At 38.3% G+C, this 23,735-nt stretch overlaps 1 protein-coding gene across 6 annotated transcripts in view; it reads left to right on the forward strand.

The window, feature by feature from the left end:
* LOC127436792 (synaptotagmin-1-like) overlaps positions 1-23,735 on the forward strand; it is a 316,083-nt gene that overhangs the window by 156,747 nt on the left and 135,601 nt on the right. For 4 of the 6 annotated variants that reach the window (XM_051691178.1, XM_051691179.1, XM_051691177.1 and 1 more), the window contains exon 3: positions 6,421-6,500. The gene's annotated coding sequence lies outside the window, so the exon portion shown is untranslated. Of the gene's footprint in view, positions 1-6,420; positions 6,501-20,921; positions 21,067-23,735 lie in introns of those variants that run through there. The other 2 variants (XM_051691180.1, XM_051691181.1) reach the window with 2 other exon arrangements.

Genomic DNA, 23,735 nt, shown 5'->3' on the forward strand with positions numbered 1-23,735 from the left:
TAACATCGATGAAACATTAAAATTAACACTAGCTTATTGATCATTCAAATTCAATCAAAGATAATTATCAATTATCAAAAATCAATAGAATATTAATAAGGATTAACATTGACGGGGCACCACCCTGGAATCAGGGACTAATAACCGAATATTAAAACAGTCTCAATATTAGATTGTTTTCTTAGGAAAAAAGACATCCGAAGAATATCGATTTTCGGGAAAAAAACAATGAATGAAGGTTTGAATCCGAGCACTGACATCCCGTCAGCATGACACAGGCGTATGCAAAACAAACCAAAACACTTCTCTTTGTAATATAAACAAAGTTTATTTATGCAGTAATATCAATTAATAATTAATACAATGCAGTCAATAAACTTCCGACTTACAACTACAAACTAAAAAGTGATATGATTAGATATGGAAATAAAAAGAATCCTATAACACATAAGGTGTGTGTGTGACAGTGTGTGTGTGTGTGTGTGTCAGTGTGGTTAGTGAGAGAGAGAGAGAGAGAGAGAGAGAGAGAGAGATTATTAAGCGATAGCTGAAGATAAAGCAGCCGTGTTCATCACTCAGAGACGCGGTTTTACGAGCGGGGCTCATAAAAGTCCTGTGTTATTTGACTCTAATGGATGAACTCAGTTGCTGTCTCACCCGCGATGGCGAAAATGCACAACAATCCAATTTGGTTGGACCACAATACAGCAAAACAAATTCGTGATAATTAATACCCCGAGTATTAATAATTAGCGGACATGGCGGTCCGTAAACTGTACAAGCAAAAACCTTGAAACACAAGAATAACACGCTATAATATTCTATCTCTGCCCAGACGTAAACCTCTTACTTGAATCGCATGAGGACACAGGTAGAATGTGTTTTCCTCCGTCCTTTAACTCTGACCCGGTTCCTTGAGGCTCGTGTGATGACGGGAGGCCGTTTCCACGGGCTGTCGGCGGGCGGTACGGCTGTTGATTCTCAGAGGGCCGTACGGCTGTTGATTCTCGGCGGGCTGGCGGAGAACTCAGAAATGTCGACTTGATTGAAGATGGAAGAGAAATCTTTAATCTCTTCACTTCTGTAGGCCAACGGATGAAGATGCGAATTGCTCGGCGGTCTCCTTCGGATCCGTTAGAGTGTTCGGTTGAACACAGAGTAATCTCAACTCGTCCAGAGAGATGGAGATTGTATGGCTACAGTTTCAAGTCGGACATTACTTCCTTATGCCACGAGGCTGCACCGGAGAGCAGCAAAAAGCTACATCCGTATTCGGTGAACTAAGTCGCTGGAAGCAACTTTGGAAGCATTTCAGAATTATTTGAAGTCCTGATGATGTCATGTTTGAGGGACGTTCTGTTGTGTGCCTCATCCAATAGGAGTTGAGTGCTCGATCCTTTAGTGAGCAAGGCTTCATGGATTTGTAGTCTGTTTTGGACTCCCTTTGTTTGATTTTGGTGCGATTTTTATCAGTAAAATTTACGACTTAGAAGGAGGGGACTTGAGGAATGTTTTTATGACTGTTAGGCCTGCCTTTGTCTTCTATCTGAATACATGAGGCCCAACACCATTGTGCTCCATCTTGCTGTTTTTTTTCAGCATCTTGTGCACGAGTGCCGCATTTCTTAGACACCATGTTAGGTTTAAAAGAGCAGCAACTTTTAAAAGTTCATCTCAAGATACATTTGTTGTGCTGCTTCTAACATTTTTAGGGAAAACACTTGTTCAGTCTGAACGGCCCCTTATGTGTCATTTTAGGGCTCTACCATGGCCAACCCAGATCAACAAAGACATGTTAAAATACTAACGCTGATCAAACAATCCCTGGGAAACCATTTAAGATGTGGCTGTGTACTACATGGGCATACATGCACACCAATAGATATAACTGGGTCTTGGATGTCTGCGTGGATAACCATTAAGTGGATGCCTGTCACAATTGGCAATGGGAAGTCACATGGATCAGCGTGCTTTACCGCTCAAAACTCAAACTGCATTACAAAAGCAGTCTATCTGCTGTCATACACACTACTGCTCCTGCACAGCTTTTAATCAAAGGCCAGAGAGTTGTTGTCTTCATGTCCTTCAGTTGTTGATACATACTGGGACGTGAAAGCAATTAAAAGGCATGAATTGCATTTAATTCTCACTCCTCTGTTCTGAAACACATGGATTTGAAATATGACACTGTGCCATCTGAAGTGGTTGTGCTGAAAGAGATGGTTGGCTTTGTAATGGCATGTAAACACATTCTGGCTGCTTGCAGGCTAACATAATTCTAGAGATGAACAACTTGTATTAAAATGAATGCGGAAAATAAAAAACGTCCAATATGATGGGTTTAAGCCTGTGCCTTACAAGTAAAAGAGCCAATAACCTTTTTTGATAGAGACCTCGCATGTCAGTGAACTCCAAAATACGCATTAGCTGTTTATTTGTTTTTTACTTGATCTAAACTAAAGAAGGATTTCTGATTTTCCTGATGATTTGAAATATGTTATTTGATCATTATTTTGACAAACCGTTTTGGAGATTTTGGTCTTTTCCCATTCAAGTAGATAGAAGGTATTATTGTATGCCACTGTATCCATAGAAAATAGCTGCCTGGGAGTGTTTCCAATTTTTAATCTGAAAAGCTATGAGTAAAACTAATGAAAATGTGTTGCCAAAATAAAATAAAAATTGGGATTTCATACTCATTCTGCATGCAACCCCATTTTAGGCAAGAACGGCAAAGAACGTAAACAAAGACACAACAACTCCCCGAATGGAATCAATGAAGAAATGAACTAAAAGGAATAAAAGAGAAATGTGATGAAGAGAGAAGCCAGTCATGAAAGGAAACGTCATTCTTTCATGGACACAAACATGAAAAACAGCAGAGACTAATTAACTGGTGGGCTTGACAGCAGACAATTGGGGAACGGGGAACGTCATTTTGTGCCACACTTGTGCCGTTTGTTTCAGGAGATTGTCAGTAGGAGCTGTCAAATTGCTGGTGCATCATTGATTGGTGGGCAGGGAGGCTGGGCATTCTCATGGTTACAGCCTCTGCATTATACAGGATGATTTACACGCTGAAGCAGCTGTTCATTCTGGCTGTGCTTCAGACCTCACATAAGTAGTTTCAAAGCAACTCTAATGGACTCAAAGCTGGAACACGACCACAGCCAGCCAATAGAGACAAGCGATACTGATAGCACACCGCAAATTGTGGGTCAACATCAGTGACATTCAGATTCAGGCATTTTTGTTCTAATTGCATATTGATACACAGACCATTTTGTTTAACATAGGGGAGACTGGGGCTAGTTGTCACATGGGTAAGTTGTCACAGGGGCTACGTATAGCTCAGTAGTAATAAGATTTGGAGACAAAAGTCCAATTGTGCAAATGTGTTTTCTTTAGCAGTGGTTTTCTATGTTGTTTAACCCTCTTAAATTGGAATATATATATATATTTTTATTCTATGCTAAAGTTAATTTTCACTATCATAATATTTATTTATATAGCTTTTGGGTAAACAAGCAAACATAATCAAACCACACTCCGCCAAGGATCAACTATATAATGAAGGTAGTTTTTAATGAAAAATGTAAATGTGTTCTAGGTCAAAGGTACTTTTGATAAAAGTCAGGTCAGGGCATGTTGTCATGTTTTTTAGCAAGGTAGGCTGTCACATTTTACCAATAACAATATTTGAAGGCCAACACAATGTTTTGATAATTTTTCAGGTTACATGTTCTATTTTTGTTCTTCCAGGAATTGTTTTGTGCCTTATAATTATTGTCCTACCTAAAAAAAAATGTAAATCCCCAATTGGCTTTTTTTTTTTTTTTTAACCTTGCACCTTATAATGTGGCAACATGTTCCACTATTGCGGAAAGCTGTAACAAAGGTAAATGTGTGTTCATTTACCTGTATCTTTTTTTTTTTTTTTTTTTTTTCTGGGCAGTAATGGTGCAAAAGTTCAATAGCTTTTTTTGTACCCAAGACTTCAAGATTTGGAATTTGGATTTTCAAAAATAAACCTACCTGGAGAAATATCCCCTGAATTAAAAAGTGTGACAACTAGCTCCGGTCTCCCCTGTACCAGAAGGCAGTTAACAGTCTTTTTTCTTTTTTTTTTTTTTTTCAAACCTATTCCTCTGCTTTTATTTTAAGAGTGTTTACACAAAGGATGTGTTATAGAAATGTCATATAAAAGAACTGTTTTACACCACTGGCAAGTCTCCAAATGGAAATTAAGCACTTTATGTCGATGTGAGGGAAATGGATCAGTAAACCTTGGCATTTTTTATCCCAGTGGCAGCAAGGTGTTAGTTATTTGACTGATAAAAGGCTGGGATCCATATAAAGAGCCATTGTTTTCTTCTTTCTCCATATGTGAGTGAATAAATTGCCTATCCATGCATTGCCTTCCAACACCTGCCAGTCTAAAGTAATAGCTTTTAATCTGTGCATCAAAGCCCAGATAAAGAGCCTCTGAGGAGAGAGGATATGGATGAGAAACTCTTTCCCACTCGCTCTCTCACTTTCTCTCATGGTTGCTTCTGATAGCATGCCATTCTATCAATAACTGGGCTTCACCACACTGAGAAAGATAAATATTTTTTTTTTACTTTCACATTAAAAAGAAGACAACAATCAAGTCTGCAAGAGCTTATCTATATGATTTGAACTTAGAATAGCTACCTCAACAATCTGCTCTGCTTGGCAGCCACATGCATTCTGCTAGATGGCACAATTTCTCTTTGTATTCAAATAGAATTAGCCAAATGTGTACTTTTAAAATAGTTTGCATTCTAGAAATATTGATTAGTGGTTAGCCAGAGACCTAGCTGTGAGTAAAGTGTTGTTACTCCCAAAGAGAAAAAAATCTATTGCTTAGAGGTTTCTCTTTCATAGCTCGGGAGAGCTAATGGAGCTAATAGAGATCTCAATTATGTTTTATCTAAGTTTCAACATTGTCTTAGATATTTCTCCAAAAATGCCTCAGGTTGAATACAAATATAGATAATTATTGACATAAAGTATAGGGTAAATAGAAATAAAATTAATGTGGATAGCATAGCACAGATAGCTTGGTCTTGGAAGTATTTGATGAGAAATATTTGAGTTCATATTAAAGCCTTAATATTATTGCAGACATGTATCTTTGTCTATTTTCTATCTGATCTCAGTTTAAGACATTGAGATCTCTTCGTAATTCTAGTGAAAACACATACTGGGTCTTGTGCTCAGGAGAAAATCAAAGGTGTCCATTTGCTCTTCATTTAATCTCATTGCTGTCTAGGAGAAAAACTGAGATATTAAAGAGATCACATTTATGATTTTTATTTCCTATTGTATGGGTCATCCTGGTTCACATACTCTATAGGCAGCATTTTCTATCCCATGCCCCAGTGTCAGGCAGCACCTGTTGTGTGGAGATCTCCAGCTGCTCTTTATTCTGGTTCAAAGGCACATTACGCAACTCCACCAGCCCGCAAATGAACATGCAGGACGTCAGCTGTGAAACCGACCTGTCGATACCGAACTCCTCATTCCCCACTGAGATACTGAGATTACCCAGCTGATTGGAAAATCAACAGGAGGAAATGACACTGGCTTTATGGGTTATTTCTTAATGTTTACATTTGAGTCAACTGATTGTGCCATGAGAATGGTTTTTGGTTTCCTCCTGGCTATTTCTGCAGATTATATTGAAAAGTTTAATTAGGACTCAAGTTATATTGGTTTCACTTAAAATGTTTTGAGGATTTCAGAGACAGGTAATATATGTAAGTATATATAAATATTTATAAGTATAAGGAGGAGACAGGCAACTCAGTGAATAATAAATGAGAGAAATTGCAATGCTAAATATGGTTTAATACAACGTTCAATTGTTGGTCAAGGCATGGTCTGTTTTTCGACCATCTTTACTCACACACGTGCACAGTAGCTAGACTAAAAAATTAGTTTACAGTTTTTTTGTTTTTGTTTGTTTTTTTTTAAAGAGTTTTGGAGCTTTAGAGATTTTAGTCTGTATTTGCAAGACTGGAAAAGGTTCTTTGGCATGTCAAGATGGCTGTTGAATACTGAAGATGGCTTCTGAATACACCCTTCATCTGCCATTGGTTAACCAAATAAATAGTCCCACCTCAAACTCACACCATTGGTTGAGTCAATGTTGTTGTGTTGGACTGTTCCGGCCACTCAAACAAACAGAGCAATAATGAAAGTGCCACAGAGCCGCAGAGTTTCGAATTTTTGGGGAAATTAACCTAAAAATGGTTTACTTGTAAATGTCTCTTCATATTGAGCTTGTATAAGAGAAAGTACTTAAACATTAAAAAAAAAAATTTTAAAAAATACACACATCAGCTTTAAATATTGTATATTAATTTTGTCGACCTCTATTCTTTCTGTTTTCAGATCAGAAGGACCTTCTACCTGTGACTTGAGTGAGAGAGCATCTGAAGCAAGATTCGGCAGCAGGCTACCTTGAGTTAAAGGTTAGTCTTTGTCCTGTGGCTTCAAAGACCAGACGGACACACACACAGACATGCGTGTATCCGTTTAGTTTCATTAGAAATGCCAGGGGGCTGGAGAGGTTCCCTGTCCATTCACAGCCAAACACCTGCACGCCTTTCATCCCCTATCTGTTCACTCAGCCTTCATCCCCTGCCACCCAGCCAAACACAGTAAACACACACCCATCTAAACACACCATACACAATATACACCAGGCATGGCTCTTGCACTGCTGACTCATATAGCCACATGAACTGCTGAAAGACCGGGTTAGACCAGCATGAATTCCCATGCTGGTTTTTGCTGGTTAGTGTTGTTCTAGCAGATGGACATGCTTGTTCTGTGATTTGATCAAATAAAGTGATTTGATTCCTCCAATGCTAAAAACAGCTCTGTTCCAAGAACCAGGTGAGCGGCCTTGCTGTCTTGTCTACTGTCTATAGTACATAGGCATCTGCCCTCTAAGGCATGCTAACTGCTATATAAAAATACATTGTACATGCAAATATTGGGTAAAATTGTCAATTTCCATTAGATTAAACTATTTTTATCGACACTTTTGAGAACTGAATGAATTATAAGAATATAATTTCTCTCGTCATCTTGGATGCATTTATTCTTTGAGTTCGTTGAAATAAATTCTGCATTGATTTTGCTATGTTTATGTCTCTTTTCCATAATGAAATATAATTTACCACTCCACTAAAATCAGCAACTTTTGAAAAGGCATACTAAGGTAAACAATGGTGTTAGGGCTTTTTAACTGAAAAACAGCTCACTAGGTTTTGAGTCAACATATAGACCAACTATGCTAGTCGCCAATGCTAGCAGGACACATGCACCAAGAACGCCACCCCATCCACATACCTTATTTTAAGTCACTGAAGAAATCAATACATACTCCAAATAATATAAATACATTGTGGTCTCCCTTTGGCAATCTGTCATTCTTATTCAATATGTCAAATACTAAGGTTGTAACACAATTTCTAAGCAGCATCTTTTCTCTCATGTAGGAGGTGTTGGATTGAAAAGGTTTGTGTTACTTAGCTGCCCGTTTCCCCTTCATGGGTTAAAGACTTTGACTAATGCAGTATTGATTTCGCTCCCTGGCTGGAGAAGACACTAACACACCTTATTGAAATATGGATAGTCAAACTGTCGAGAAAAATATGAAAAGTCCTCAGGGGAGGTGGATGTCAACATTTAAGCTGGATTTTACCCTTCAGGAGCAGAAAAGGGTAAAAAAATTATTGATAAAGGATAAAGGAATGTTTTGTAGCATCCCTTGGTAAAGATGCTCAATGTCAATGTCCTCTCTTCTATTCATTGCATTTAAGAACAGTGTGTTGTCCTTCAAAGTTTGCTATGAGACTGCATAAGCAAGGAAAAAAAGAGAAGACTATAAGACTATGAAGATGTTAAAGGAATAAAGGACCCAAAAGTTAATATTCTATCTTTATTTAGTCACCAGAATGTCGCTCAAAGCCTGTGACTTTTTTCTGTGAAACACAAATGGTACATTTTTCAAAAGTTTTCACAGGGTTTCTTTGCCATAGTAAATAGTGATTCTGGTTTGTCAAGCTCGAAAAATAAAGGTAAAAAGAAAATTTTACCATCATAAAAATAAAGTAAAAACTATCAAAAAGACTAATCCCCTGTATTCCAAGTTTGAAGCGATACAATCACTTTGTGCAATGAACAGAACAGAATCGAATCATGAATAAAATGCTTAAAAAGTCATGTTGTTCATGTCACATGCCTGGTCAGAAGCAATTAGGTTTGATGTTATTGACATAGCCACCATTTTCTGTTTGATTGGCATTAGTGTGTAAAATGACAGAATTTAAATTTTTGGGTGAATTGTTTCTTTACAATAAGAAGACTGGAAGAAAATGCAAACACACACATACTATATGTATTTTAATTGAAGTTAATTGGACTGGCACTTTCACAACTATTTTACACTGTTATACCTTTGTAAACCAGCTGGATTACCGCTCTGGTTGTGATTTATAACACTATACTTGTGCAAGCATAGCACCTTTCTGCAGCTGGGCCAAATAAACGAAGCTGAGTGGCCATTTGGAGAGGTATTGTGTTTGATTCAGTCCTTGTTAAAATGCCATTTTGTTTTGAGCGTAAGGGGCTCGGCACCTCAGCAAAAAAAAAAAATAAAGCACCCCTAGGCAAATAAGGAAGGACTCGGGGCACAGGCTCCAAGCGGGATTGCTGCAAACAGTTCAATTTTTCATCCTTATTGGTCATGACATATCCAAAGTGGCAGAGCGTGGGTTAGAAGGAGAACGGTGGATGTTTCAACTTGGCAGGGACCTCTCATGCCTCCAGATTTGTCCCTGAAGGGTCTTCTGCACAGATGTGACAACAATGCAATTCACTGTTGGCTATAATAGCCAATGAGGTTAAAAAGAAGAGCCCATGGTTGTTCTTATACGTATCTCTTTCCTTTCACAACCTCAATGTGAACTATTACATTGCTAGTGTTATAGCATTAAGCTAGTAGCACAGAGTAAAGACCAAACAAGATATCACCTTACACTTAGTCTCATGTAGCCAGACGTTTGACAAATAGCATTAAGTCTGGTATGCTTTGCAGCTTATTCTAGCCAAGAACGTATAGTAATCAATTCATAAAAACATTTTTGTGTGTCATTTAGTTGGTTTATCCCAAAAAGTTGATACCACAGTAATAGACAGATGCTGAAAAACTTGAATTTGAAATTCGAAATTCGTGTAGATTTTGTAATCAGAATTTTTGTCTGTCCAACAGTAAAAAGCACATATTTTTTTTATTTTGGATGTTCAAATTGCAAGTTATATATAGACATCTGATATTTTTCTGTTCAGACTACGGTCGCTTTTGCCAGCATATCAACATTGGTTGTCATAGTAATGATTAGGGATGCACCGAAATTGTGGCCACTGAAAATTTTCGGCCGCAAATGCTATTTTTTGGTTTTCGGCCAAAAGAGAAAAAAAGCCGAAAATCTTGGCCAAAAATCTGAACTTTAATTCAAGTAACAGAGACACCGACATGAAGAAAATGCAGCAGTTTATGTGAAAAGATGTAAACAGCAGCTAATGATTAAATGTATACTGATGGTAAAAAGATTGTGCTTATAATTAAGACGTGCATCTGTACAGTACAGTATGTATGTGTGTGTCCACACGAACGAGCACAACAGCACAATATATAATATAATGTGTGTGTATATATAAACTGTATATATATATATATATATATATATATATATATATATATATATATATATATATATATGTGTGTGTGTGTGTGTGTGTGTGTGTGTGTGTGTGTGTGTGTGTGTGTGTGTGTGTGTGTGTGTAAACATTTTCAGTTTCGGTTTTCGACCCAGTGTCTCCAGGATTTTCGGTTTTGGACAAAATTTTAATTTCGGTGCATCACTAGTAATGATTCAAACTAGTATAGGATCACCATGTAAGACTTAAGCAATGGATGCTGACCATTGGTTGTTTTTCATAAGGGGAACCTCCAAACCTGAACACATTCGTCACAGACAACAGCATAAAAAATGTGAGAAGGAATTGACATATGACATGAAATATGTCTGCTTGTCGCAACAATTGACGTAACAACCTGTCGCACAACAAATAACGAAAAATCACTTGAAATCCGATCTGATTAGGGCAGGCCATCTATTACCATATTTGTGTGTGACATGTATCAGAAAGTCAGTGGTCTAAGGGCACGCTATCTGAGGCTGTGACTACGTCACACCCCACAGGTCCCTTTGGAGAAGGTTCTTTCTTGCAGAAGAACATTAGCAATCTAATTTGGGAGATTCCACATGGCACCCGCTTGCCGTCATTGACAATGAATTAATTAACATCAGTGAGTTAGAGGCTTCTAATTGCAGAATGCTATTGTCAAGGGTGTCTCCAAGTTGATGTGAGCCATAAACTTGCCGTAGCTGTGGTTTAGCAACGTGCCTTGGGATATCTTATCAACACCACCAGGTTCTACCACCCATAGTACATACTGACGTCATGTGTTGTAATTACTGCCGAAGAACTAATTAAAACCATGCAATACTATCACCTGTGTCAGGGTTTTCAGAATTTGTATTGCTATCAGATTGGTGGATCTAGATAACTTTGGCTCAGCTGAGCTGTATCTCTCTATCAAATTTGTTGCCATCATTCACCAACCCAAGATCTGTGGTACATGGAAAGCTGGGAGTGGCAAAGCATCTTTTGGATTTATGGCATATGATCTTCCTCAATAAACCAGAGATCAATCTACCTTAGAGTCTGCAGGAGCCACCCAAACCCCTCCCAACCCGAATGTCTCCATGCATGTGAATCTCACACTCTATAACACTGCATAATAAACAGCAGTCGCTCACAGTATAGGCGAACAATCACATGCTTTGCATGCAGACATCCCGATGAAGGCCACAGCTTGAATACAGGGCATCTCACTCTGAAATATGAATTTTGAAGCATTGGGAAATTACATAGAAAACTTGCTGTGCTAATATAGTGTATACCAGAAATGGAAGCAAAGATCTTTAAGTGCAATATTTAAAATCAGTAAAGCCTTATTGATCTTTTCTGCAATGACTCACTTTCGTGTTTAAGTACGTTTCCCATTATAAACGCTTCCGCATGCAACTGCTGCGTTTTACAATGAATCTATTGATGTCTCATTGCCCCGGGACAGGGCAATCCATTTAGGCATCATGATGTATTACCAAGGCTCAACTGTGTTGTTGGGTCATCAGTTTACTTAATACTGGATCCTGGGCAGTGCTAAAATGCTGTGTTCTCTTGCAGATGCATCACCTGCTGTGTCTGGGTGTGGGTGGGTGTGGGTGTGGGTGTGTGGGGGTGGGGGGTGGGGGGGGGGGGGGGTTGGGTAGGTTTGGGTGGTTTACGAGGACTTTTTTTTAGATTACAAACTGGTAATTACAAGGGTATTATGCTACATGTATCTACAAATTCACATTGGAAGTCCAGCATGAGGGTGCTGATTGCAATCCATGGCTTCGTCATTTGCACAGGATTTAAGCTGATTGCGTGCACAGCAGTTGTATGCATGATAATTTAATTATCAGACCCTCGATAAACACATTTAATGAGTGCTCTCCAAAGCCAACCTGATCCTTGGCCCAATCCACAGAGCCAACCCTGCCATTGAGACCCACATACAAACATAGCCTCACCTGTCCTGAGAGTGTGTTTATCAGTTTGTCTATATGCATTACCATTTTTGAGTTTAACTATTTAAGAAGAGTAAACTGTTTAAAATCATGAGTAGTGTGTGTAAGAGTGAGGGCATCTATAAGTGTTTGTATGAACAAGAGCCCTCTCCACTGCAAGCCTGCTTGTGTGATTGGGGAGTTTCCCCGTGGTCTGAGGTCATCAGGGTCAAAGTGGGGCTATGAAAGAGTCTTAATTACTCACCCTGAGTGGAATGGCTAATGAGGTGGATCTTGTAGACATTGAATCACAGCAGCTCACTCCAACTCTCTGATGCCCCCATTAAATTGATCCCTGTGGGAATGGCTTCCTCACTCTCACAGACGCTGTCTTCCTCTTTAATGCAAAAAGCACAGGTGTTTACTAGCTGCAGGAAGACAAAGAAACACAGTTAAGTCTAGATATTTAAAGCACTATGCTTTCTATTAAAATTGTGTGAAAGTAAAGCCTGGGCAGTGGCATTGGTTCTTAATTGATTTTGTCTTAGGTTAAATTCTGTTAGGTTCTGTGAAAGCATGTATTGTCTACATGTCAATACATTTTCAATAGATAACAGTTTGAGAAGTGGACGTGCCATTTCAGTTACTCATTACTCATGTCATTCCAAACCCATATGACTTTCTTTCTTCAGTGGAATGTAAACTAGCCTGAAACAGCATTGAAATTTGTGCTGTCCTAAGTTGGCCTTTTCAACAGGACTGAAACAAGGATGGGCGACAGCAAAACGGCAGCATCTGGATTTACCCATCTCCAGCCTAGCTAATCTGACTAGATCTGCATTAATTAAGTGGAGGGGCCAAGGATGGGATGTGCAGAGTATGATTACAATGGACGTCCTGGACGTTCCCTCTCTCACACTTCATTACCATCCCAACATCTGCAGCGTGTCCTCCTCTCCTGTCAGAGACAATGGCCTCCACAGGTGTCAGAAGGGGAGAAGAGAGACTGTGTGCGTGCATGTTTGTGTATTTGAGGGTTGTTGAGGAGTGAGTGTCAACTCCTGAAATGAACACCTGCGTACACTGAAGAAAGCTTGGAGGGTTCCCAGGCATCCAGAGAAGAATTGAAAGAGACAGTGAGGAGATGATGGAAATAAAGCTGTTTCGCTTGAGCCTGGCAGGTTGCTGCTTCTGGCAAACGAGAAGCATAATTAAACTATCAGAAGTAATTAAGGGAAGTTTCTCTGCCTAAAATGCATTTAAAATCTCCTGCATGTATCTGCTCCAGATCCTCACACACACACAAACCTTTGAATTCGGCTCATTTTAAACTGATCAGAATTTTGCCAGTTTGCCAGTTTTGAAAAGATGTCATCAAAGTCTTGTAAAGCCATCTTGGCATTAGCATATGGATGTATTTAATGTGACACAAAATGGCTTTATAAAACTAATATCTCTCTGGTTTGAAGAGGTGATTACCTGAGTATAGATTGTATTCTCATTATTACTGTATGCCTACACTTGCAATGAAATGCAAAATTACATTTCTCAGAAGCCTCTATTGATTGCAGTGATGCTGAAGCCTTAATGCGTGTATTGTGTAACTAAGAGACTGTATACCGTGTGGTAGTTGAGAACAGGCAAGGAGTGAAAACACCAGCACTCACATTAATGATGCTTACTGGGTGCATCTAATTCTCACAGCTAAAGTACTCTTGACCTTTTGTTTGGCTGAGAGCCCTCTCTTGTTTAGGGGACATGCTTTGATCAAGACCTTCCCTCCTTTCCTCTATTTGCACTCTATTTCTCCATGCATTCTTCTCTGTCTTGGACTTTCTGTAGTTGTGACACTTTCAAGTGCTTGCTTCAGATGCTCTCTCACTCAAGTCACAGGTAGAGTGTTTTATTTTTCAAGGAGAGGCTCTGTATTTGTGGTTTTGCATTCAAGGAGTAAGGTCCTTGAATGCTCCTGGATTTTTTTATTTTTTATGTTTTACATTTTACTGCACAGCACTTTGGTGCAACTCTGTTGCTTTTAAATGTGCTCTAGAAATAAATTTTGACTTGACTTGACTGTTCGGGGCAGAACAGGTTTGGTGGCTTGAACTGAGCAATGAAATGAGTAGCATTTTAATGTTAATGACTCTATGAAAGATGGAGATATAAACGACAAACTTGATAGCCAAAAATGAAAATGTTGTGATAATTTACGCACCCTCAAATTGTTTAAAACGTATATGACTTCTTATTTTCTGTGGGACAAAAAAAAAAAAAAAGAGATACTTTACAGAATGTTCTGTAAAGACGAACTGTAGAAAAGTTAACATGAATCAAATTTGACACTATTACTATTTCCCTCTGCTTTATAAAGACTGTCAAGGAATACTGAGTTAATTCTGTTCTATTGACAGCAATAGTTTCTCCTCATCACTGCCTGACTCATGCTAGCTTGTGTTGAAAAGTAATATTTCCAGTAAAGCTGCTTTGAAACAAGGTTTTTGTGAAAAGCGCTGTATAAATTAATTTGAATTCAGTTTAAAAAAAAAAAAAAACATTTTTTGTTGATGTTTATACATGTAGCATTTCTCTAAAAGTGTGTAGCCAAAAGATTTACCGTCAACTTGCAATACAAAGTAAATATTTTTGAGATAATGTTTTAATCATTTCTTTTGGCCTTGCAATGACAATATAAATGTCAATTATCTTACACAGTAAAAATGTGTCTATATTCATGAAAATAAATAGCTGCTCTTATATTTTAGAAAGGATTTCCTTCACAAGGGGATGCTAATATTTAGGGGTCCTCTGCATCAAAAAATTCAAAAATCTCTGGTCCATTTAACTTGTCGACTATATTCCAGAGTCATAAGTTACTATAGCTTTGTGTGAGGAACAGACTAAAATGAAGGCCATGTCCACACTAATCCTTTGAAAAAACTTTCTTTCTTTCTTTCTTTCTTTCTTTCTTTCTTTCTTTCTTTCTTATATAAGACAAATCACTGAGTTGGCACTCAGTGTGGTTAGCAGGTGTAAGTGAGCTCTGTGTTCCTGCTTTACCTCATTTACTGTGGCAGCTGAGAGCTCCATACTTAATTAATTTTTCTGTGCTCTCCTTTGCCACCGGCGCATCTGAGATTATTATATTAAATACTTTTTTCTAGGCCATTTTGTTTATCTGTTCACCTTGCTAAATACTGGCAAAGGCCTGCAGAATGAACTGACGTCATAGTAGCTCACCATGTTCTCGTAAGAACTTGCTTTGATTACACCGACGGCATGTTTTTGAACAAGCAACACTTACAAAAAAGTGCAGTGCTCTCATTGTACATGTCCAAAACACTATGGGATTACCGTGGTACTATATCCAAAAAAACATGGTAGTGAAAAACATCATAAACAGTTACTTTTTTCTTTGACTCATCGTATGCAAGTTGTAACAATTGAACTATTATTGTTCCTATAGTTCTGTGTCTTTAAGGGATAGGTCACCCAAAAATGAACATTCTGTCATCTTTTACTCACCCTCATGTCGTTCCAAACTTTTATTACTTTCTTCCATGTAGATGATAGGAGAGTTAGGCAGAATGACAGCCTTAGTCACTATACACTTTCATTGTATGGGGGAAAAAAACATTGGAATATACTTTGAATACTTTGTATATCACTTTGAATAAAAGCATCTGCCAAATGCATAAATGTATTACATTATAGTAATTGCTTATTCCAAATTTTGACTACTAACTGGGACCTTGACTACAAATGTAATCTTTGCTTTAGAAAGTCAATTGTATTATTACAGTATACTAAAATAGTAAGACCAGAATAAAATCTCCACTGTGCTTACAGAACATTATAGCCACAACATGATAGTTTATTACGCATAGATGCATGAATATCTGAACAGATGCACCCATGGGAATTGAGCCATTGTAATTTCAAAAAGAAGGCTCAACTAATTAGTTACCCAAGAATTATCTGACCTAAGATGATAGTTTGGGATTTTTTTATTTTATTTATTTATTTATTGTAAGATGGACACCCTCCCATTGTTTAATTTTGGTTCAAAGGTCATTCAATGTGTTAATTTAGAGCTGTCATCCCCAAGAGGGCAGTATATTTTGCACTAACTACATTGTGATTGAGCAGCCAAACTGCCAGCAATGCAGTAAATTATGCACAATGAGATCCATCCTGGTTCTTACCTGCAAGTGATAGGTGAGATTTAATAATGTGCCCCTATTGTTTTTCTCCTTGAATGATCCATCATTTTCAGCACCAAATATCTACGGATGCAGCGTGAGGGGCGTGTGAATGTTTGATGTGCACATTGAGGCATCATGGGAGTGCACATACATGTAGTATGCTGTGAGCTGGAGAGAAATGGTGGATAAACCCAGTGTGACGTGAGATAATGAAGGCTTTGGTGAAACACAGAGTTAGAAATGTGAAAAAATCCTGAAACACCCCCCACCTTCAATTAATAAGCCTACTTTTATGTGGCGTCGCTGTCATTATCACCTTTCTTACAGCACCAGTTGGCCGACTCTCAGTTTACTCAGTCAAGAATATTAACCATCTACCTACACTGCAAGACATGCAGTCACGCTGCACCATATGAGATTCAATATGCATCTGTTTAAATAAAAAAAGACAGAAAGAGACACGTCCCCCTCTAAAGGTTTGATGTTTAGAGCACATGGCTTAACAAGGGTAATCATGAAGCTTTAAATTTGTTTGCACTGGGTTTGATTTCATGCCTGATTGCTTGTGTAAGCACACGCATTTCCTGTTTCATCAATATAATTCAGCTCACTTCATCATACACACTTATATATGTTTGGAGATACAATACCAAAAGGTGCTGTGTTTGCAGCTTATTGTACCATATTGTAACATACTTAGTTCTGGATTATTATTATTTCCTTAAAGGCATAGTTCACCCAAAAATAAAGAATCTGTCATAATTTACATGAGCATTCTAAATTACATAATTTAGAATGCTCAATTGGACTAACTAGTTTACACATTCTTTAACTGACATCAGAAAATATCTCATCAAAACAGCCAGTAATGGTAATGGCTTTAAACTTTTTTTAATTTAAATCACTTTTGTGATTATGTAATTGTCTGTAACATAGAAAACACAGTTTGAGCAGATGTTTCATTTAGATGACTGCTGCAGTAGTTCGCTCCTGGTAAACAGCACCATCACACTGGTTTGATTGCACGCCTCTGAGCTCAGGCTAGTGTAATGGCACCGTTTTGTGGAGAGATTAAGAAGTGTGCAATTTCTACACCACTTGTGTCACCAAACAGAACTGAAATGATTATTGTTTTCAAACTGTTTTTCTAAACCTTGCCCCTTGTCTTCCATTGGTTGGACAACTGATAGTCCCACGCAAATCTCATGTCATTGATTGAGCCAATGTTGATGTGTCAAGCAGGTCAGCATGCTCAAACCAATAATGCAATATTTTTATAGTAGTCAGTGCCACAGAGCCACTGTGTTACATTTTTGGGGGGAATCAACCTACAAATAGCTTACTTTTAGTTTTCTCTGCATATTAAAGGAATAGTTCAGCCAAAAATTATAATTCACCATTTACTCACTTTTAAGCAGTCTCAAACTCAGATGACTTACTTTCTTCTGTGGAACACAAATGAAGATATTTCATTGGAGAAATTATGTAATTATATCCTTACAATGCAGGCCAATGTAGTCTAAAACTTTTAAACTCAAAAGGACATAAAGAGCATAATGGTAATCCATTCAGCTCAAATGGTTTAATCCATATGTTCTAAAGCGATACGATTGGTTTTGGGTGAGAAACAGACCAACACAACACATAAATACATCATATCTCAAAATATTTTCATTTGTGTTCTGCAGAAGAAAGTAAATCAGAACAGTTTGAGACTGCATAAGGTTGTGTAAATGATGAGAGAAGTATAATTTTTGGGTGGACTGTCCCTATAAGGAATATTCCAGGTTTACTGTATCACAAATTTATTTTAGACTCGTCCCTCCTTATTTTTTTTTTTATTTTATTTTTTTAAATAAAAATCTGGTTTACAGTGAGGCACTTAAACTGAAAGTGAATGGGGGCCAATTTTTAAAAGTTAAAATACTCACTTTTTCAAAAGTATAACCACAAGACATCAAAGATATGCATGTTAACATGATTTGTTTACAACCTATGTAAAGTTATAGCCAATTTTTCTACTTTGTTGCCATGACAATGTAATGTCAACAAACCCTAAAATGACTGTAACAACTTTACAGCTCAAATAGTACATGATTTTTAATAGAATAATTAATGTAAGTGCTTTTATAAAATTATAAGCTTCACATTTCTGCTTTTAAACTTTCCAAAAATTGGCCACATTCACTTCCATTGTAAGTGCCTCTCTGTAACTTGATTTTTGCTTTTTTTTAAAGAAAAGGAGGGACGAGTCGAAATAAATTTTTGTGGTAATCAACAATATGCTACAAATGCTGTCGATTGAGCTTAACTTATAATGAACCCAGAATATTCCTTTAAACTGGGGCTGGAGAAAGTATTTTAACATAAAAAAATGTAGACACTAACCTTTTAATTACAAGGCTGTAGAACAGGTTGTGGAATAATATTTAAGGTGGTGTGAAGTGTACACATGAAAAGGGAAGCCTGACTTGTATCTCTGTGAGCTCAGAAAGTGGATGTCATTAATGGCCAACAGCTTATTCTATTGCTGAGAGGTTTTTGCTAATGTAAACTGTCAGATAGAACATATTGCTGCCTCAAACATGCAAGCACAATGGAAAAATGAACCGTCACAGCGTGAGAGACGGAGTGTGAAAAAGAGAAAGGAAAAGAACGAGGTCAAGAGAGAAAGGTTGACACTAATACCACAGAAAGAGAATGATTCTGAGACTTTATGTATCTCACCTGAGTGCACTGAAGTGTATAGGGTGAGCAAAGGTAGAAGTGCATTCAACCCGCAGTAAGTCCACCCCCTTTCCCCTATCTGCGTCTGCAGACTGAAGCAGTGATGAGTCTTCCTCGCTGAAGAGAATGACCTTGAAGAGAATTCAAACCATTCTCATTTTAACCCCTCCAGTTTGAGACGCCAGAGGAGCAGATACCCGAAACAGCACCTAAGAATCAAGCCAACAAATATATACATCAGTTGATTTAGTTATGAACTCATAATTAACATTAATGTTGTACTGAACTGGTTTGTCAGAAAGCTGAGCTCAAGCAGTGTTTATTATAGTGGCTTTTTGTAGTCCCTTTAGGCCATAGTTCCGCCCCCCTACCCTCCGGGCCAAGCATCTGTACCAGGGGAGGGGCCCGGCAGCTGCTCTTGGCTCACAGTGCATTTGGATACACTTTCTTTGGGAATGCCCTTGACTGACTCCTCAAGGGGATGTGGGCTGGATCTACACTACAAAGAGAGAGACAGAAAAAGTGTCTTGTGTTAAAAACAGCTAGATGTTTTAACGTATTAACTCACATACAAGGTTGCTAATTTAAACCCTCAATATGCTTGTTCATATGTAAATATGCTTATCTTGACCCCAGATTAATCTAATTGGTCAGATTGAACTATTTTTACTTGACTCGGCATCTTCATAACATAGCGCTCATGGCGCAAGGTGTTGAAAAACAGCAAAACATCTATCATAATGGACAAAGATGTCCATCTAGTGTATGTTCGCATAGAAAAACAATTAGAAAATAAAGCAAACAGAATGCCCGCACCCCCAAGGTGAGAAAATCATCTGCACTATTTTTAATTGTTGGTCTGTACATATGTGTTAATTGGACACTTTTGGAGTGTCTCACTTGTTTTCAGCTTCATAAATGCTGAATCAAAATTTGAAAATCGCATCTCGAGTCTCCTGCATTCTGTTGTGCTTTGTCCAGATGTCAAGATTGTGTCCTGTGTTCCCAGCTCTAGTTTAGTAGCTGCGTTGGTTGTGAGGTCTGACAGTCCCCTGCTGATGTGGATCGTAAAAAAGCCATAATCCTATGGTAGGATAATATGTACTTTTATTATGGTTTTTACATACGGGTCAGGGGGCATGATAAATTGTGTTGTTTTTTAAACAAGCATTACTTTTTACATAATTAATCACACTAAATTACTAAATTATTAGTTTTCATATCGACAGCCCAGACTACAGAATCAGGAGTTGTAAATAACACAGAGAAAGGGGTCGGAGATGTGGCTTGGCGGGTAGTGCAAGTGCTCCAACATTGCATTGTGGTGCTTATGTAATAGAGTTGTGCAATTTGGTATAATATAATTTGTCTTATTATAAACAATACAGGCGGTTATTTCTTTGTGCCTTTTTGTTTTTCCTTAATTCTTTATTCACCTTCCAAATTTCTTTTCTTTTCTCTCATTGGTACCTTTTTGTGCACTACATTCTGAATGGCGAGATCGTGTCAATGTGCAAATGATTGCACTAATCAGAATGTTGCTCCTATTGTGAGTTTATTTTAACTGTGATTAATTGCACAGCCCTGTTATTGAGAAAGATACGAGAAGCAGTAGGCATTATTGCAAAAAAAAAAAAAAAAGAAAAGAAAATATATATATTTCAAAACTTTTCCTACATTATACTCACATTATGGTCATCCAATTATCACCTTAGAAATATAAAATTATTCATTTGAATTATAATAACATTTTGTTTGAAAATGTCTTTACTATTGGCTATCTGTCTGTCTATCTATCTATCTATCTATCTATCTGTCATATTATATATAAAATAAAAGGGGGAGGGGCTGGGAAAACTAGGTAGGAATGAGCATTTTAATTAGTTACATAAAAAGGTACGTGTTCATTCTCATTCCTGTTTGTGAAAGACAAAAGCAGACAAAGAGCTTGTTTGTTGAGTAAAGAGACAGCGCAAGGCTGAATGTATGTACAAGAGAGTGCATGTTTCAGAGCGAATGAGTGAGCGCCTGGAGAGAGATGGAATCAGTGAGTGTGCGCATGTGTGGCTGAAGAGAATGACTGTGTGCGTGTGTGCGTGTGTGCGTGTGTGTGTGTGTGTGTGTGTGTGTGTGTGTGTGTGTGAGTGTGTGAAAAGGGAAGGGGAGGGAGTTGGGGGTAGGTGGGTGGGAAGACGAGTAGGAGCAAGGCTGCGAGAGAGAGAAAGGGAGAGATTTAGTGCTGCGTGTCAGAACCGTGGATGTGTGTGTAAGAAAGAGAGGGAGTGCAGGCATAAGGGCATCCATATTTCTACAGGACAAACAGAGGTGTTTTCACTCAGTTCTATTTCAGCATCTGCCTCCTACTCTACCTGTCGTCCAGCTCTGAACAAAATCCAGAAGTGACTACAGACCGCCAGGTAGGGGCAGATGACTTTCACTGTACTGAGAACAGTGCTTTCCTCTGTGTGTGTGTGCAGTGTGTGTGTGTTTTACTTACCTATAACCTCTCGAGCCAACTCTACTGAACTGTTTAAGGAGATTCTACTTCAAATGAGAGGCTGCTTTGGGTTTCCAAGCCTTCAAATGGACTAGATAACAATGTAGAGTGATATCTGACCCTGCTCAAATGCATGCTGCACGGACATCTCTGGCTATGTTTGACTGTTGTTTACACACTGCATTTGTGTGGACAGACTCTTGGCTGTCTCTAAATTAAAGAGTAGACATGGCACAGGCAGAAAAACAGGGATTCTCTCATTATGGTGGAGAAATGGTGTTTATGGTCTTTGTGATGGTACTCTTACCCCCTTCCCCCATGTGCACACACACACACATCGCTCACATCTCTTACCTCATTCTGACTGATGATCTTCCTAGTGTGGGATGCAAGTAGCATCCTTGCTAGTTAGCTGCCCCTGATGTACCACACCTGATTTAAGGATCTCTTCTGGTTTGACCATTTTCAGCCCTTCGGTTCAAGTAAACCTGCTTCTCCGTTAGCTCATGATCTATAGATGGAACAAAGGAGGCTGTTGGAGTGCGGTTAACAACCTAGTTGTTCCTTCACTTTGAAACATGAAAGAAGGGAAGAGTGGTTTATTGTGGAGCTTCAAACAACTTCCCTTCATTTCATTCAATTGTCTTGCCTGGTATAATCCACAAAAGCCAATGGTTGCCATTCACCCCAACCCCTTTTTTATAATAACAGATTTCTATTTAATCAAAGCCAACTTTACTCTGATTTCAATTCCTTTTCTTTCTCCCACTGAAGGCCGTTTTTTCAAATTCCCTGCTTTTGAATTTTAATTTGTACTTTCAAGGGAGGTCAAGGTGGTACAGAATGAACAATGTACTTAGGTTTTGTTTGTTTGAATTGTCCTAAAAAGCGTATATTGAGGGATTTCGTTTTTTTATGGCTATTGGTTTATAATAACTCAGATTTTCTCAGTAGGTTTGAACAACTTGGCTGGAGTTTAAACTGCCTCCCCTCCCTTGTTTGGTCCAATACCATGGAGACTGGTTTGAATTGAGTCCACTGTCAATGTGTGTAGGAATAAACCATCTCTGTGTGTCTGTGTGTAAATGTATGTGTCTGAGTGAGTTTGTATCCAGCTGTGGTGCCAGATCTCACACAGCATTAATAGTTAATGAGTAAAGCTGGCAAGGGCTCTATTGATATGGCTGTGCTTGTTTTCCTAACAGCCGTTTCGTTATAAACACTCACATGGACCTATATCCACTGTCATATTAGATTTATACCTGGGGCAAAAGTAGAAGAAAACATACATTTATCATGGGACCATAACTAGCATAGACATTGAAGGGGACATGTGGTGACTGACCAAGTGATTGACTGATATGGGTTTTTGCAACACAGTCTCATGAGAATCCATAAAAATAGTAGGAGATGGCGATTTTGTAAGAAATCGTACGACTTAGTTCGTACAAAAACATATGACTTGTAGACGTACCAATAACATATACTTTCCTCGTCTCATTCAAAACCCACATAGCTCCTTTCTTCCATTGTACACAAAATGTAGGCCTATTTATCAATTAGAATCATAGCCACAGGTTCAAATTTATTGAACTTTATTGTTAGGTTAAGGGTTAAAATGACTAAATATATCACGAACGCGCATTCTGAATCTGGAAGTTTCGCTTTCTTCCACTGTACACAAAAGGGCTTACTATCACGGTTAAGTTTCAGGTCTACATGTAGGTAAAGCGTTAAACTTCTTTGTTAGGTTCGACACACGTGTTTAACAAGAAACTAAACATCTGGGTCACAAGGACACGAGGGAAGCGTATTGGTTGGTGTATACTTTGTATGTTTTCATATGAACATAGTCGTGCGATTTCTACAAATTCGCCAACTAGTACTATTCTTATGAATTCTCACGAGATCGGGTTGGGTTTTTAAATGGATTATTCATAAATGATAACATTTTGTCCCACCAACCACCTCAAAGTATTTTTTATGCGGTTAAATCCTTGATTAAACAAATCAATGACATTAAACCGTGACATTTTACTAAAACACTGTGAGAACCCACACACACATCTGTTAGGCAGAAATACACCAAACTAAAACTGAACGAGGTGTTAACGACGTGTGAGAGATGCTCGTGATGGATATGTATACAGTACACCGAAAGGTGCGAATCTGTATGAGATTTACCCGTTCTTTGTACTGCGTTCGCTCATCCAGAGCCGTCAACGGTTCACTTGCCGTTAGCGGGATGCTGGACTCACAATCTCCTCTATTTAATCTCCCCTAGACTCTCTCTCTCTCTCTCTCTCTCTCTCTCTCTCTCTCTCTCTCTCTCTCTCTCTCTCTCTCTCTCTCTCTTATAGCGGATTTGGATTATCCATCGGGTTTATCCTGCTGTCAAAAATTAGCTATATAATTGGCTGCTTTAGTGTGTATACGCTTACCGAGCAGCTGTTTCGAGCCATAAATCCTATATAAATAAATAAATAGAGAGGAAAACATAGATATCTGCTCTGCAGCTGGCCGTGTAGGAACACAAAACTCCTATAAAATTCACAAAACTGAATATGTTATCCATGTGTGCAATGCATT

Source organism: Myxocyprinus asiaticus, chromosome 47 (assembly GCF_019703515.2).
Source record: "Myxocyprinus asiaticus isolate MX2 ecotype Aquarium Trade chromosome 47, UBuf_Myxa_2, whole genome shotgun sequence".
Classification (NCBI taxonomy): Eukaryota; Metazoa; Chordata; class Actinopteri; order Cypriniformes; family Catostomidae; genus Myxocyprinus; species Myxocyprinus asiaticus.